Below are 18,907 nucleotides of genomic sequence, written 5' to 3'. Positions count from 1 at the left end.
AATACCATATGCTAACACATATACATGGAATTTAAGAGAAAAAAAATGTCATGAAGAACCTAGGGGTAAAACAGGAATAAAGACACAGACCTACTAGAGAATGGACTTGAGGATACGGGGAAGGGGAAGGGTAAGCTGTGACAAAGCGAGAGAGAGGCGTGGACATATATACACTACCAAACCTAAGGTAAATAGCTAGTGGGAAGCAGCCGCATAGCACAGGGAGATCAGCTCGGTGCTTTGTGACCCCCTGGAGGGGTGGGATAGGGAGGGTGGGAGGGAGGGAGACGCAAGAGGGAAGGGATATGGGAACAGATGTATATGTATAACTGATTCACTTTGTTATAAAGCAGAAACTAATACACCATTGTGAAGCAATTATACTCCAATAAAGTTGTAAAAAAAATAAAAATAAAATAAAAAAATAAAGGTAATCCAATGCAGACTGTGATAAAATGGTTAATATGTTCTGGTATGTTTCTTGTATTTGGTACTAAGAACATATGTATATTTTATAGATACACAGACAAGTGGGTTATTTTAAAATGTGCTACTCATTTATTCATTCAGTTTTGTCATTCATTAATATTTATTAATCCCTTCTAGGGATTACACTTTTCTAGGTGTAGGGTTCAGCAACAGACAAAACATATTCCTTGGCCCTGTGAAGCTTACCTTTTAATGGGAGAAGAGAGAAGATAGCAAGATAAGTAAGGAAATGATATAGTATGCTGGACTAATTTCTAAGAAAAAAATAAAAGAAGGAAAGAGATATGGAGTATTGGGGGGGATGAGTATGTTTTCTTCTAAGCATTTACTAATTACATAAATTTATAGCATGATTTTTTTTTTTTAATCTTCTAACAAATTGGCCATATAGTCTTTCTCTCTCCATGACATATGCCGTGGGAAACTTTGAAATACCACAGGGATCTAAGATGCAAAATAACTCCACGTTTAGAAACTGAAAGTTTATAAGCAGAAAATTATGTGTTCCTTATTGCTGAGGAATTATGAGTCTACCTAAAAATTAAAGGTTTTTTCTATTCAGTTGATCCCTGGATTGTACTAGAAGACAGTCTGTTGAAGCAACATAAAATGTCAGTTTGCAAGGGATGAACAACTAAGCCTAACCTTTTAGAGTTTTCAGACTTCTGGTTAAGTTTATCTGCTTAACCAGAAGCAGATAAAACCGGATTTTCTTTTTATTGAAGTATAGTTAGTTTACAATGTTGTACCAATCTCTGCTGTACAGCAAAGTGACTCAGTTATACACATACATACATTCTTTTTTTATATTTCTTTCCATTATGGTTTATCTCAGGAGACTGAATATAGTTCCCTGTGCTATACATTAGGACCTTGTTGTTTATCCATTCTAAATGTATTAGCTTGCATGTACCAACTACAAACTCCCAGTCCATCCCTGTCCCTCCCCTGCCACCTTGGCAACCACAAGTCTCTTCTCTATGTCTAGGAGTCTGTTTCTGTTTTGTGGATAGGTTCATTTGTGCCATATTTTAGATTCCACATTTAGGTGATGATATCATATGGTATTTGTCTTTCTCTTTCTGACTTACTTCACTTAGTACAAAAATCTCCAGCTGCATCCATGTTGCTGCAAATGGCATTATTTTCTTCTTTTTTATGGCTGAGTAGTATTCCATTGTATAGATGTACCACATCTTCTTTATCCATTCAACTGTTGATGGACATTTAGGTTGTTCCCATGTTTTGGCTATTACTAAGTTCTAAACTGTTCTCTCCTTTGATAGCTAAGACTGTAATCTGAGTCTCTCTATATATGTTCTGCAAAAATTTGAAGAAATTCACTCTAAATGTAGCCAGATTCCTTTAATACAAGTGTTGTAGCAGATTATTGGCTGGAACTTTCCCTTTTGTCCTTAAATTGCAGCTAAGTCCTAGAACTGAAAACAGGGTGTTGTGTACCACATTTTATAAAGAGAACCACCAAAATGGGGCCCAGGGAGTCCCCCTCAGGATTTTCTAAGAGATCACAGAACTGCTGAGTATAGTCACCCCACTCTTCAACCCTCCTCTCCCAAGTCTATAAAATCAACCGGCTGGGAAAGGGAGGAAAGACCTTGGGGTCCTCAGAAGCCTGCCAGTTCTGTTGCCTACTGAAGAACAATTCTCTTCCTTTTCCCATAAGCTTCCTCCTTCTCCCTAAGGCTAAAACTGTAAAGACTCTGAGCGATTCCATCACAGTGAAACTCTCGTCTCATTCCTCTGTTGGCTGCTAAGGCAGAAAGACTCCCTGACCTGCTCCAGAACCTCCCCTGGCCAAAGAAAAGAGAGTCAGAAAGACAGGCAGCAGCAGAGCAGCCTGTACCTCCACTTGAACTCTGAAGGGGTGGCTGGGCTTAAGAAGTCTTGTTGGGGCCTTCACTGAAGAGGCCCAGCTATGCAGTGAGGTGATCTCAGCAACAAGAGGCTGTGGAGTGGACCACCTATGGCAGGAGCTGAGAGAGGGTGGAAGAGGTTGGCCGGACTGGATTCCCCAGGCCAGGAACTGTGCATTGGGAAGAGCCTGAAGGATCCTCCAATAACCCACATCTGTCCCTCATGAGTGAGTGAGCCTGGCTTTGGATCCTTGCCCCACTGAGAGCACCAATTCTCAGGTAGTATTAATCATAGGAGCAATGATTGTTGAAGAATAGGGAAAGTTGACTTATGAGATGCTCACCCTGTCACCTCTCCCTTCTTCCCACTCCAGCACAGTAAAGGAAGCCTAGAAGAAGCAAACATAGGGAGGTTTAAATCGACATATGGGTTGTGGCACTGGACTGAGCTTTAAGGACAAAAAAATAACTGAAAAATTGTCAAATCTGCCCAATGCCAATAAAGAACTCACTATTCAGTGGGGAAAAGGGATTCAACCTGTCACAATTGAAGTGGAGGCTGGGGAAAATAATAAAACACATTCACCAATAAAAGTATGGTGCATATAAATTAACTGGTCGTGTAAAAGTATGAAATAAAGGCATGCCTTTGGGTTCAAAAACCAAGACAACATAAATGCCTGGCTCAGTAATGTTTGTTGTTGAATGAATCCATGAATAAGTTGATTTAGATTCGGTATGAAATCATTAATAATTAAACAGCTGTAGTTGAATAAACGAACTATAGCCTCACCAATTTATATCTCTACAGTCTGATCCTTCCATCCGTGGTTCCAATAAATTGCAAATGCTGGCTGAGAAGTCACAGCTTTCCTTTTAATGGATAAATCTGATATTTAAAGCATGCCTCTCTAAGTAGGGCTGTTAGTAGCTGAAGAATATTGGTGGAATAAATCATCGTTTCCAATCAACCCCCAAATCATAACCAGCCCTCTTTCTCATACAATAACCAGTTTACTGTTTGGTTTTTTCTAGTCAAATGCAGAGGAGTAGCTCTTGATTAGTGTAAAGATGACTGCAAGATCCTTCAGAGTTTTATGAAATACTCTTTAATCCCTCTCCTCTTTTCAGTAGGCCATCTGCATTGGGTGACAACTTGCTTATACAACACTATCTCTATAAAGGAACTTACATTAGGTAGAAGCTAACTCTCCACTCATTATCTGATAATTCCAAACTCTGACATACAGAGATTTAATTGATTTGCCCAAGATCACATAGCTGGGCAGTGATAAAATTGGGACTAGATTGCAACTGGTCGCCTCCCCACCTCACTCCTGCCTGCAACTCAGACCAGTCCTTTAAAATATACTCGGCCGAAGTAAACCTGCTAAGTCAAGCAGCTTATGCTAAAGCTGCTAGGTAAGTTTCCGCCCTGTTAAGTCTCCTTAAACTCATTTACATTAAAAATCGTTACAGCTTTCTCAAGAGACATTAATCACAGATGTTCATATAGATTAAATGGCATAAAGAAGAAAGAATTTTCTAGTACTCCATTTCCAATTTTAATCAAAATAAATTGTAGGTGTCTTGTAGGCAACTACTCCTCACGCCTCTCTTTAGTTTTCACTCCATAATCTAATATTCCAGGATGGAAAATGCTCCCCAAAAGATTTAAATTATTGCAATTTTTCTTGACTGCAACAAAAACAAGTAATTGAGGTAACTGTGCCCTTTTTTAAGTCTGCAAAGAGGACTCAGGGAGTGCAGAGTTTTGAAAGCTACTTGTCATGCTCCCATTACTATACCAATTAATGGACTAAAAGCCCAGCACGGAGCCATCTTCTGGCTTCTCATACACAAAATCATCAGGTTGCTTTCACCTTGTTTTTCTAAGGCTTTAAAACCAGATTTTGTCAAGTTCTATGTAGTCCCAAATCCTCTACAGCAGGTACCAAAATAAATGCATAAACTCCTGCAGATACACACCGCTAAAGAAGAGAAAGGTTTGAATTAGGGCTTTGCCTTAAATCAAAGGCTGCCTTGCTGTAATTACCGCCACAACTGAGATAAGAAAGTGCATCAACAGCTCTGCTAATATAAGGTCTGTACTTCCACTGGCGGCTAACACACCTGTCTACTTTCTCCTGAATTAAGGCTGTTCCAGATTTCTCTGCAAAAGACTTGGATTTACTGTAGTTGCCATATACAGTATAGCGCAGACTTCATTGAAAGAAAACCCTAATCAAATAAGAGCAGTTGAGGAAAGTTTAGGCAGGAATATAGAATTGTAATTAAGTCAGAAATATAGACGAGAATCCTTCAGAAGCAGCTTTGGCCAAAGACAATGGCTTTGTAAAAGAAAAAACAATCTATGAAGCTATGGTTGCTATAACACTAACTCAACGAGGCTTACTTTTCTAGTAAAGGATCTAAGAGTTTAATGAGCTCAAAAATTACCTTTAGACCCTAAAGGTAAAAATTAAGGTCAGAAGAGTTGAAAAGTTAACACTGGTAAAGGCCTTCATGACAATTTACTCAGAAATCTTTTTGAGACTAAATTCAATACTGAAAATAGCAGCCAGTTAAGGGGCTTCCCTGGTGGCACAGTGGTTGAGAGTCCGCCTGCCGATGCAGGGGACATGGGTTCGTGCCCCAGTCTGGGAAGATCCCACATGCTGCAGAGCGGCTGGGCCCGGAAGCCATGGCCGCTGAGCCTGCGCATCCAGAGCCTGTGCTCCGCAACGGGAGAGGCCACACAGTGAGAGGCCCATCCCAAGAAGGACTTGTACAAACTGTAGAGGAAAGATCAGATCATAGCAAATATAAGGCTGAAGCAAAATTCTAGAGCTGGAATACCTTTACTCTAATGTAAAGGTAAGAGTAAGACCATCATCAGAGTTCACAAATCTATTTAGAATCCAGTAAGCAGAAAACATTAAGTGCCCAGTGTAATACAACACCACGGGATCCATTATGGAAAGACTACAGAGTAATAAAAAAAAAAAAGTCACTTGCCTAAGGGAAATTTTAATTTATGAGTTGGGAAATAAGGGAAGAATAAATATAAAAATGAATGTAGGTACGCAAGTGCTGAAAACACAGAAACATACCTTCAATTACACTGTAGGTTGATGCCTACTGGAGAAATCACGCAGGAGAAATTCCGTCTTTCTTTCTTACTCTTTCTGTTTTTCTTTGCCCCACTGCTGTGGCCCGTCGCGAAGCACAGGCTCCGGACGCGTAGGCTCAGCGGCCATGGCTCACGGGCCCAGCCGCTCCGCAGCATGTGGGATCTTCCCGGACCGGGGCACGAGCCCGTGTCCCCTGCATCGGCAGGCAGACTCTCAACCACTGCGCCACCAGGGAAGCTCCTGTCTTTCTTATTCTTAGTTTTATATAACATTATTTGTATAAATGAGGGGAAAATGAGTGTCAGAGTAATGTGCTTGTGTTACATATCCTCATTAGGGATGGCAGACTAAACTTATTAGCATGTGTTCAAAAATTGGAGATTTCAAAAGATATATGGTAAAAGGGCACTCTGTTATCTTATTCCTAAAGGTCTCTTTTAAAAATATCAACAAAAACCTAAGAACCTATGGAAACATGTTCCAAGACTCTCAACTTTTTGACCCAGGAACAGGAGCTGAAAATGATGTCATTTGGCCCACTGATAAGATTCTGATTTGGTATAGTTCATTTTCAATTTGGGGGAAGGCCATATTTTTTTAAATTTTTAAAACTTTTAAAGCCCTTAGGTGGAACATGCTCTCTCCAGCTTGCTATAGACACTACCAGTCCCAATTATTTACAACTGGCCTAATTCTCTCATTTATTTTTCACCTGCCAGCCCCATGTCTATATATGAAATTATGATTTCTATATTACAGTTACCAACTTCCTGGGCTCCAATTTTTTAAGCCTATACACACATACATACATACATACATACATACACATACATGCACATACCTACAAAATATTTAGGAAAATTGGCTGGTGAAAGTTTTGTATGATCTGACCTTGTAATATGCTCTTTTTTTAAAAAGCCAATAAAATCTCAAGTTGCACTAAGAAATGTCCAATAGACATATTTCTAAACTTGAATGGACCATCATTTTCGATTCTGAACTCCAGATATTAAGAAAAGAACTTTGAAAAATAGGAATATGACTTGGATGTAGAAGGTCTGTAAATCATGTTTTAAGTGAACATTTGACCAAATTATAGATAGGTAACCTTCAGAAAAAAGTGTAGGAAAAACTGAAAAAATTGCCATAAGGAGGAATATAGAGATTTGTTTTACTTTACTATGTAGAAAGCAGAACCAGAACCAAAAGTTAGTTATGAGAGTATTAGGTTTAAGAAGGTTAAAACTTTATTTAATGTAGCTATGAATTTTTGAGCATTATAGCCATTCCAATAATAAAGTTGGTAATCTTAGAGATGATGCATTTTCTCCCCATACAGATATTTGGATGAGTGGATACACTGAGTGAGAGGTTACACTAATTCAGTACTTTACAGTTCAGTCCATCAGAATCATCTGGGAATCCATTTTTTAAAAATTAGATACTACTGGCCCCATTCCGCTAAATTAGAATAGTTAGGAATAAAACCTAGGGGTCTCTTATTTTTTAAAATCTCATCAGTATATATCTGATAGTGTTGGTCAAATTAGTGTTTGGGTCTCCAACAGCAGTGCAATACATCTGTACTGCATGACTTCTGTCATTCTGCTAAAGTATAAAAATCTAGAATCATATAAAAGTCATTTTTTTCAAGATCTGTAGTTCAAGGTCATACAGCTTCTTCTGTATGTTTATTTGGATGACCTAGAAAGTTATACCATCCCTCTGAAACCTCAACTGCAGTATTAAACTGTTGCTATAAATATTTATAAAACACTATCTTTCAGCAAGTCTTTCCCCTACCAACAGAGTAAATTCAATATTCTTACGAACATACTTTGAAAGAATGAATGAATTGAATAAGACCATACTTCTCTGTGCACGTATAAATGCTGAAAAACCATTGTGTCTCCATTATACAATTCTAATCTTTTAATTATATTGCTTACATTTTATAAAGAGTGAGAACCAGCCTGCATGCAAAAATGTAGGCATCCATATTTAAGGCAATAGTCATGGGCCATTGGGAAAGTTTCTTTCTCTGCATTTTTATGAGGCTTAAATACTTATTTTGATGGAGATTAATGTTCCCTCTACAATTAAGCACAAACCAAGAATTCACTGTACCTCCCTAATTATCAGTCTGTACTTAACTCATCACCAGCTTTAGATGAGCATGTTGATAAAGTGTCTTCTGAATTGAGATTTCATTTTCATCGTGCTCTTAATTATGTGTTTCTGCTTACTGTTTACTTCTTGTGAATTGTAACTTGACTACTTGAAATTTTTTTCATGTAGTTAACTTGTGCCAAACTGACTAGTTATTACAGATATGGAAGAGTCTTCAGTTGTGACAAATAGGAAAAGAAGGAAAACAATTAAAAGTTCAATAAATCTTTGAACCAGATTACAGCTAACATACCTTCCTGCTCTAAAAGTCTAAGACCCAGTGATATCTAAATAAACATATTGATTCTAACAATATAGCCTTTGGTAACTGACATAAAGAGCAAGTAAAGAGGAAAAATAAGCTTATGTTTGAGACACAATAACCGTGGCCACCAAACTGAATATCTGGTCAGCTGAAAGATAGAGTATATGTGCAAATAAAAGGAGACGGGCCCTGGGACTTCCTTTGTGGAAGACCCTGACTATTCAATCCTAATCTCTTCATTAGATGATTTATCTGAGTGTTGCTCCAAACCGTGGAAACTAGAGGTATTTGGAGTCTACATGAATATTAATTCAACCAAGTGGGTCCCACGGACATAAATAAAATTGCCACAAACTGGCAAATACATTAGTTGCAGAACAGAAATATGCTAAAGGATATTTATCTTTTGCTGTATTTCACAGGCAACAAAAGGGGAAATTATCTTCTACTAGTTCTTCATTTTGAGGCACTTTGCTCTAAACATGTTAGGGTTTCAAGGCTTGAGGGTGGCATGTGAGAAAGGATTAAAGTAGTAATTAGAATTAAGTTTGTCTATGAATGATAAAAAGTACAAAATAATATTTACTTTAAAAACAAATAAAGTTTCTTTCTCTCTCAAGTAAAGTACAATAAGATCCTTCTAGTTTGTGGCCCACTGGTTTGGTTTCCATTGTCAAATTCACCTCATGGCCCAAGATGGTTACTCCAACTCCAGCCATCATATCCCATTCCAGTAAACAGGGGTAAGAAAAAGGAAGGATAAAGGCATATCCTCACCCATAAAAACACTAAAATTTTTCATAAGTTCTTTAAAGTTTTCATCACAAAAAAATTTTTTTCTAAATATGTATGGTGATGGATGTCAACTAGACTTACTGTAGCAGTCATTTCACAATATATGCATGTACAGAATCATTATGTTGTACACCTGAAACTATATAATGTTTTATTATCAATTATACGTAAATGTTTTAAAAAGGAAAAATAGGCAAGTTGGACTTCATCAAAATTAAAAGTTTTTGTGTTTCAAAGTACACTGTCAAGAAAGTGAAAATACAATCCACAGAATGGGAGAAAATATTTTCAAATCAGATACCTGATAATGGTCTAGTGTCCAGAATATATAAAGAATTCTTACAACTCAACAATAAAGAGACTACACAATAAAAAATTGGGCAAAGGATTAGAATCCAAATCTTTGGATTCTGCAAACAATATCTTGTCAATAAACACAAGAAAAGCTGAGCAACATCATTAGCCATCAGGAAAACAATCAAAACCACTGTGAGATACCAGTTAACACCCACTAAGTTGACTATAAGCAAAATGATGAACGGTCACAAGTGTTGGAGAGAGAGAATTTAAAATGTGATGCACTGGGCCTCCCTGGTGGCGCAGTGGTTGAGAGTCCGCCTGCCAATGCAGGGGATGCGGGTTCGTGCCCCGGTCTGGGAGGATCCCACATGCCGTGGAGCGGCTGGGCCCGTGAGCCATGGCCGCTGAGCCTGCGCGTCCGGAGCCTGTGCTCCACAACGGGAGAGGCCACAACAGTGAGAGGCCCGCATAACGCAAAGTAAATAAATAAATAGATAAAATAAAATAATTGAGAAAAAATATTAAAATGTGATGCATTGTTTACATTTGAGTGAGACTCTGGGTGAAGAGCATACAAGACTTCTTATTTATTTGTATAAAACACTTCATGACTTTCAAAAAAACACTTCCCAAAAGTTTCTCTACAGTCCTCTACTTACATCTCATTGGCCAAAATTTAATCAAATGACTACTGGGCTACAAAGGAAAAAATAGCCTTTTTTTCTGATTGGAATAACCCAACACCCACTGAAAATTTGGAAATTCCATTACTGAGGAAGAAGGGGAAACTTCTGGTGACCATGAAATTTATCTTCCAAACTGAAACTCTGTTGAGTTGCAAGAGGGCACCATTAATAATTATTCTAGGACAATACATATAGACAGGGACGTATGGTCACCTTAGGGAGATCGGATATCAGGGACCAGTAAGCAGTTTCTGTTACTGTTAATAATACTGGTACCATGTATGAGCCATGTAGTTAGCAGCCATTTGGCTTTTTCCTTATTAATTTATTAAATATTTACATTTACAACATTAATCCTCACAATAACATTCTGAAGTCAGTATTTCTGCCCCCATTTTAATGGTTAAAAAACTAATGTTCAGGGCTTCCCTGGTGGCGCAGTGGTTGAGAGTCTGCCTGCCGATGCAGGGGACACGGGTTCGTGCCCCGGTCCGGGAAGATCCCACATGCCGTGGACCGGCTAGGCCCGTGAGCCATGGCCGCTGAGCCTGTGCATCCAGAGCCTGTGCTCCGCAGTGGGAGAGGCCACAGCAGTGAGAGGCCTGCATACCGCAAAACATACAAACAAACAAAAAAAAAAACCTAATGTTCAGAGAGGTTATTTAACTTGCCCACAACCACACAGATAGTAAATGTCAAATCTTGGAATCAAAGTCACCGTTTTCTGAGTTCAGAGCTCCTGTTCTTTCACAACCCTGGTTCCAGCTGCTACCAACCTATGTAAAACAAAGTTCTTTGGCCTCAAATGCATTATGCCAAGTTAAAGATGTCAAACATAAAAGAATGCATACAATATGATTCTATGTGTATAAAATTCTATCAATACAAAAAGCAAAACTAGAGTGATAGAATGCAGACCAATGGTTGTGGAGGGAGGAATCAGTGAGGCGATTATCTGCAAAGAGGCAGGAGGGCAGGGCAGTTTTAGGGGTGATGGAAATGCTCTGTCATGATTGTGCTGGTAGTTACCTGGTTGAGTTCACTTATTGAAACCCATTGAACTGTACACCTAATATTGATAAGTTTGATTGTATATAAATTATACTTCAATAAAACTGACAAGAAATAAATAGATACAGAGGTGATGGTGATAATAGATGATAAATAGATACATAGATAGATAGATAGATCCATCAGCTGATCTTTGATATGGCCCCCAAAAATGGTGGTCAAAGGTATCAGAGGTGTGGGTGGTATGAGTTTACAGCTCCCTACTCACAGCGCAATATTCGCATTTGTCTTATTAGAAGTGCAGACTGAATAGGATATCCTCCATTTCACTAGCCCTTGTGTGTTTCCGTGGCCTCTCAAATGAGCTAGAGTTCTTGGTTGGGTCTCTTCTTCCGGAAACCCCAAGAGATCTCCTCTCTCATAATACAATTCTTCTAGGTTCCACTTGCTTCTACCCAACCTGATCACATGGTTACATTCTTCATTGTTTTTCTTTCTCCACCTGTTTATTTGATTATCTATGTGTATATAATTACTGAATGATCAAAACTATAGATCCTCTAGGAGCAAAGGAACAAGCCTCGTAGTAACTGTAATGCTTCCAAGAAAATACCTGGACCTTCGGCAGCAGAGTTGCTACAGTCCTGTGTTGCTAAGGTCTTGGGAAGCACCTTGCATGCTGGAGAGAGGAGTTTTTTACCCAATTTGGTCACCAAATGAGAGCTCTTTGCAGGGATTTCTATAGATATTGTGCAGGGGAGATGCCATGAAAACCAGCTTCAGTTAAGATGAATCTGGAAAAGTTTTATAGGATGAATTAGAGGAGGGAGAGATTGTAGGAGGTAAAATCAATTGGGAAGCCTTCACAATGGCCCAAGTAAGAGAAAATGAGGGCCTCAACAAAGTGGGGCAGTGGGCGCAGACAGGCAGGGTGAAGTGAGAAGAAGAGCGAGGAGGAGGCCGCAAAAGATGCTTCTCCCTCCACCCACTGCCCTCTGGACCAGACCCAGGAGCGCAAGGAGGAGGAAAAACAGCGCAATCTGACAAATAAAGGTGTGGGTGGGCCCGGAACAACTTATTGAGATACTGAAATTGTGGTTCTCTCCCTATAATTTACATTTTTTTCCATCCTACTCCCAGTATTTAGGTATTTGTTTTTGTTTTTGTTTTTTATTTTTTGCAACCATGTACATTTCTGTCACAGCAAGGTAGCATTGAAATTAAATACCTTGCAAATTCTTCTTTGTCAGACTAACTGGCTACCATCAAGAAGGTTATTATTATCCTGTTGTCCTCTTTCTGTAAGTCCAACTTCTCTCTTTAACTTTTCTGATTACTTTATGTGTGCTGTTTCCATTGCCTATACAGCTGACAACATATAGTTTTCTGTTTCTTTTCTTTTTTGTTGTTGATTAGCCAAATTTTGTAGCAGGTTTATAAAATTTAACTCCCTGTATAACTCAGATGTGAAGAGAAAATGAAAGTTCTTTAAGGGTTCTCTACTTAATCTGGTTCTCTGTTTTAGCCCCCTCCCCACTGGGTAGCTAGACAACAAATTAATTAAATTCAGTTAAAACTTAATCTCTTCCAGTAGTGTTGACTGTCCCTATAAAATATTCAGTGTTTGAAAAAAAAATCATTTAGTCCCTGAGCTAGCCCAGCTCCCTGCACTTCCCCCTGTGATGACATGTGGAACATGGTAGGTATGAGGAATAAAGATTTTGAGTCCTCCTGGAAAAATAAGGAGTCAGAGTCATCAGTGCAATGTTCTCTGCTTTCCCAGGTCTCCATGGCAACACCCCTGGCTCCTGGGTGCTGTTTGCCCTGCTGCTAAGCTGCATAGCTTCACTCTGTGTCAGTGGGACTCTGGTTTCAGTCTCCCCTAGCTTTGACAACCCCTAGTACTATATCCTGGTTCACCCTGTCTCACCCCTGCTCCCACTGGCCACAGTTTTCTGCATGAGACCTACAGCCTCCTTCCAGTCCATGGGCCAGGTGGTCCCAGCCCCGCTCTGCCTGCAGAATCTCCTGGTGGGCCCCTGCCTGGCTCTCGGGTTAGTTTCTCACTGCAGGCCCCTGAAGGCAGCTCAGGAAGGTCATACTGTAAGGTCTCCCTCTTCTGACAACCACACCGTGTAGCTAAAGTGCTTCAGCCAGGCCCAAGGTTATTGCAAGACGAAGCTCAGAGGTGATTTCCTAGTCCTGAATAGGTAGCAGAGAGAAAAGCTGCCTGCCTTCTTTGCCTTTGGCATTACCCTCAATAACCCATCTCCTTAGGAGTTAGTGGGGTAGACAGCCCAGTGCCACTCTGCCACTCATTAGAGGCGTGATCTTGGGTGAGTTATGTACCGGCTCTGTGTCCCAGTTTCCTCAACAGTAAAATGGGAATTAAATAGTAATTTACCTCACAGTGTCATTGTGAGGACTGAATTAACTGATACATATTTATATACATAGAAGTACTTAGAACAGAACCAAATGCATAGATGCTATTTAATAAGTTAACTTTTTTTTTTCCTTCTCACGAATTTTTGTGATTAAAAGAAGAAGAAGGGTTTTATTTCCTTCTTGACTGATAGCCTCTTCCGGACTCCAGCCAATCCTAATGGCAGCTGTTACATCTCCTCTACGCCACCGGAGAGCTCGACCGACAGATTGAATCCTCCACACTTGGTTGTGGGGATGCTGGAGGAGATAGGGGAACCTGGAAAGGTCTCTCTCAAGGTAAAAGTCTAGAACTATGATCCTGCTCCATGATCGTATGATGGCATAATGGAGACTGAACAGTCTCTTGGTCTCTCCTTGGAGTTCCTTCCCTAACAAATTATTGGGATGGCCAAAAAGTTCATTTGGGTTCTCCATAACATGTTACAGAAAAAACCCGAACGAACTTTTTGGCCAGCCCCATATAATCTCTGCCCACCTACCTACCCATACCCATCCTCCAGGTAATTAGATGCCCAGGCAATTTAGGTCAGAGGTCTCTGGAAGGCAAAAGAGAACAGCACATCTGACATTTTAAATGCTAGTTCTTTTCATTTATATTCCCAGCCTCTCCCTCTATACCTTAAAAGCTGACCAAATAATCAGAATTATTTTCAAATTTCTCCAACCTACCAAGTTTAACATTGGTACAGCACACTCTTCAGTTTAAAATTCAGTAAATGCAATCTCATCTGTTGTCAATAATATGTGCCAAAATATGCATATATTACAAACTATCTCTTACTTTTTTCCCCCAAGATATTCTCTGTATGATTAGATGTTTCATTAAAACTGATTTATTCTGGACAAATTATCAAAGAATAACAAAAGAGCTCAACAGATACCATATAATGTGACTATTTAACTCTTGCTGAAAGCAGTAAGGCTAATTGTCATATTAAATAGAAAGGAAACAGCAAAAAAATCCGCAAATCCTTAATGTAACTCAAAACTCAGGAGTAAGTTGTAATGGGCAGTGAACATAACCACATACCAACCACCACTATTAATTTATAGTGGTAAGGATTGACCATATATAACAGTAGCCCTCTAAATTGAATAACGTTTTAATATGCAAGTGGAAAGCTCTTGCCGTAGAGGTCAACAGAATATTGGTAATGTAGGCTCAATTCTGATAAACCAAGTCTTGTGCAGGCTGAGTTATACTGAATCACTGCTCTTCCAACAGGATTATGGCATGGAGTGTAGAATTTCTGAAAGGAAGTGCTCCCTTGAGAGTGTGTACCACTTAAAATACCTTCTGTCACATGCATCCCAATGTTCATAGCAGCACCATTTACAATAGCCAAGCAACCTAAATGTCCATCGACAGAGGAATGGATAAAGAAGATGTGGTTTATATACACAGTGTAATATTACTCAGCCATAAAAAGGAATGAAATAATGCCATTTGCAGCAATATAGATGGACCTAGAGATTATCATACTAAGTGAAGTCAGACAGAGAAAGACAAATATCATACGATATTGCTTGTATGTGGAATCTAAAAACATAATACAAATGAATTTACTTACAAAACATTTCTAGACTCACAGACATAGAAAACAAACTTATGGTTACCAAAGGGAGAGGGATAAATTAGGAGTTTGGGATTAACAGATACACACTATTATATATAAAACAGGTAAACAACAGGACCTACCGTATAGCACAGGGAACTATATTCAATATCTTGTAATAACTTATGATGGAAAAGCATCTGAAAAAGAAAACACATATATATGTATAAGTGAATCACTTTGCTGATTAGCTGTACACCTGAAACTAACATCACATTATAAATCAACTATACGTCAATAAAAAAGAAAGAAAAATTCAATAAATAAATAAATTGAACAATGTTTGTCTAGCACACTGAAGGCTGAACAGCAATTTGTGAGGGCTAAATGTTAAATTATTATAGGAGGTGCATCATCATATTACAGTACGTTCAGGATCTCTTTTGGAAAAGACAGGCTATGAAGAGAAGCTGGCCTACTTAGGTGCAGCTTATCCATCCATGAACCCTCAGGGTGCATTAAGCTACATCATAACAGCCTATGCCAACCCCTGCCATCAGTCCCAGGTTCCATTCTAGTAGGCTCAATTAGAATAGCTGGACATAATTGTGACAGTAATTGTCACCAGGGAGCAAATTTGGATTTATTTATTCAACACTGTAGTGTGGAAACAAGGAGTGACATAGGGAGTTTGGGGAGAAAAAATGATCCAACAAAACCTTGAATTTGATGAAATGTTTGGAAAATAAGAATTTAAAAGAGATGTTATTCAGTCTAGAGAAAAGGACCCCGAGGGGATGTTTATCCGCTATAAATTTCAGAGTAATTTCAACCATTAGCTTTGGAACCACAAAAACCCAAACTTAAATTCTGACACTTCTGCTTACCAGCTTTATGGGTTTGGGCATATTGCATAAAGTTGATGATCCTTAACTTCCTCATCTGTAAAATAGAAATACCTATGTCATTGGAAGATTAAATATAATAATTTCAGTGTAACAATGTTGGCGCTGCCCCTATTATCCCAGCTTGGGGAGCTCCTCTCAGCACCTGCTAGACATATGAGGTTCTTTTTGATCGTCCTGGGCTGCTATATGCCAGTTAGCCTCATGGGACAGCTGGGCAGTGAAGCAATAAAGAATGGCGGCACTGGCCGGGTGCTGTTCCCTTTTCCAAGGAAAAGGGAGTTAGCTGGAAAGGGCTCTTAGTCACTAGGAAAGTGGAAATTAAAACCACAATGAGATACCACTTCATACCTACATGATGGGTAAAAATTTTTTCAAAAACTGACAATACCAAGAGATACCAAGAATGCAAAGAAACCAGAATTCTTGTACACTGGTGGTAGAGTAAAATGGTATGGTTTTGGCAAACAGTTTGGAATTTTCTTATAAAACTAAACTTACCCTTACTGTATGGTACACAAGTTCTGTTTATGGATATTTACCTAAGATTAGTTAAACTACAGGTCAACGAATGACCTGCTTGCTAATGATCATAGCAGCTTTCTTCATAACAGCCCAGAACTGAAAAGTACTCAAATGCCCATCAATTGGAGAAAGGATAAAAATATTGTGGTGTATCCATATGGTACAATACTATTCCTCAAGAAAAAAGAACTAGTGATACACGCAACAACATCGATGAATCTTGAAAGCACAGTAAACAAAGGAAGCCACAGACAAAAGTTACATGCTATATGATTCCATGTATATGACATTCAAAAAAATGCAAAGTCTTAGAGACAGAAATCAGGTTATAGTTACCACAGTCTGGAGGACTGGAGAAGGGATTGACTGCAGTGGGGCACAAGGCATCTTCTAGGTATGATGGAAATGTTCTATATCACAGTTGTACTAAGATTAATATACCACAGTTATATGGTGGTATAACTAATATTCATTTGTCACAATGCACCAAACTCATATTTTAAATTGTACAGTTTTGCCATATATAACTTACAGCCCTATAAACCTGACTTTTTCAAAAGATCTCATACCAAAAGAAGACAAGTAAAAGAAATATGAGAGCTAGAAAGAAATTAGTAAGTTGTAGATTTAAACCCAAATTTTGATTAAAATCTCAGTTATGTGATGTTTATGAAAGACAAATCTAAAACATAATCTTATAGAAACTTGAAAAGTAAAAGGGAAAAAAATACATATATATGTGTGTGTGTATATATATATACGTGTGTGTATATATATATATTTCAAACACTGGAAAGAGCATAAATTTAAAAATAAAATAAAAAGAGAAAATAAAGGTCAGCATAACCAATAACTGATTCTTGGAAAAAAATGTAAAACTCATAAATATCAAATGAGACTAATCAAGGAAAAATGAAAGAAGGCACAAATAACCAGTGTCAGAAATGAAAGAGTAGACATGACTACAGACCCTGCAATACCAAAATAGGATACTGTAAACAGGTTTAAGCTAATAAATTTAAACATGTAGATAGAAAGATCAAGTTTCTTGAAAAATAGAACTTACCAAAACTGGGCAAAAAATAAATGTATTATTCCTTTACCCATTAAAGAAATTTAATACAAATCTTCCCACAATTTAAGAACATTAAAATTAAATTCATCTGTACCAGATAACTGGAAATACATAGGAAGAAATACACAAATTTTACACAAAAATTTCCAGAGATTAGAAAACAATGGTGTGTTAGGAGGCTTCTGAAATGACTCTCAAGAATCCCTGCCTCCTGGTATTGTCACCTTGAGTAATCCTATCCCCTTGAGTGTGGACTGGACCAAGTGACTTGCTTCTAATGAGCAAAATATAGTAAAATGATGGGATATCATTTCTGAGATTAGGTTACCAAGATTGTGACTTCCATCATCCTAGTTTCTCTCGCTGGCATTCTCTCTCTCTCTCCTTACTCAATTCAATGAAGCAGCTGTTCTTTCGTGAGCTGCTCTATGGAGAGGTTCACATAAGAGGAACTGAGAGTGGGCCAACAGCTTATGAGAAACTGAGACCTTAATCCAACAACCAGCAAGGAACTGAATCTTGCCAACAGCCGTGTGAGTGAGCCTGAAGTGGACCTTTCCCAGTCAAGGCTTGAGATGTTTATAGACTTATGAGAGTCTGAGAATCAGAAGACTCACCTAAGCCTTTCTTGGTCCACAGAAACTATGAGATAATACACGTTGTTTTAACTCACTATCTTTCGGACTTATTTGTTACACAGCAACAGATGACTATTACAGAGGGAAACATCTGCAGTTTTACTTGGAGGCCTACCAGGCTTTTAATCTCATATCAAACAATCATGGAATGTAGGTTGGCCCTAGAAGGGAGCATGACCTTAGGCCAGGCAGCTCTCTTCAGCTGAGGGGAAGTTCCAGGGAGACTCAGCTGAGTGCCATCAACCTCTAACACCCCCAGCAGCTAAGAAACAAGTGCTCCAGTCCCAGAGGGAGGAGCTGGGTGGTGCACCATGGCACCCGCTGCTGATGAGATGTGTATTAACATCATAAATCTAACAAAACATGTAGAAGCTCTCAACTCAGAAAATTATAAAATGTTATTAAAAGAAATCAAAGAAGACCCCAGTCAGTGGGAAAATATGCCATGGATATGAATTAAAGGCTCAATGTCATATAGATGTTAAATCTCCCCAATTTGATCTAAAGATTTAATACAATCCCATAAAAATTCCAATGCTCTATATGTGGAACATGACAAACCAGTAGTAAAACATATACAGAAATGTAAAAAGGTGAAGGGCTAAACTTAGCCAAGACATTCTTAAAGAGGAAATGGATGGGAGAATTTGCTCCATTGAATATTAGCTACAGTAATTAAAGCAGTAAGGTATTGGCATAAGAATAAAAACAAAAGCTCAAAAGAATATAATAGAAATCTTAGAATTTATCACAAATGGGCATGTGATTTCTGCAAACATAGCACTTCATAACAGTGGAGAAAGAACATGTCTTTCCAAAAATGGTTCTGAAACAGATAGCCATATGGACAGCTATAGGAATAAAAATGTTACTAGAACCTTACCTCATGCCAAACACAAAAGTCAATTGCAAGTAGATTATGTAGCTAAGTGTGAAAGACAAAAAACAGTAAAATTTCTAAAAATTAATAAGAGAGAATATCTTTACAACCTTAACTTAGGATAAGACTTCTCAAACAGGACACAAAAATCTTGAAC

General features: G+C 38.5%; 1 long non-coding RNA gene across 1 annotated transcript in view; it reads right to left on the bottom strand.

Moving 5' to 3' along the window:
* Positions 1 to 15,671, bottom strand: part of LOC309792871 — a 98,660-nt gene extending 82,989 nt beyond the window's left edge. The window contains exons 1-2 of the long non-coding RNA XR_014291821.1: positions 15,615 to 15,671; positions 14,871 to 14,927 (exon numbers count right to left, since the gene is read on the bottom strand). This is a non-coding gene — a long non-coding RNA (uncharacterized lncRNA). The remainder of the gene's footprint in view (positions 1 to 14,870; positions 14,928 to 15,614) is intronic.
* Positions 15,672 to 18,907: the final 3,236 nt, after the last annotated feature.

Source organism: Mesoplodon mirus (genome assembly GCF_964341445.2).
Source record: "Mesoplodon mirus genome assembly, chromosome: 2".
In the NCBI taxonomy this organism is placed as follows: Eukaryota; Metazoa; Chordata; class Mammalia; order Artiodactyla; family Ziphiidae; genus Mesoplodon; species Mesoplodon mirus.
This window is presented reverse-complemented; position numbering and strand designations above follow the sequence as displayed.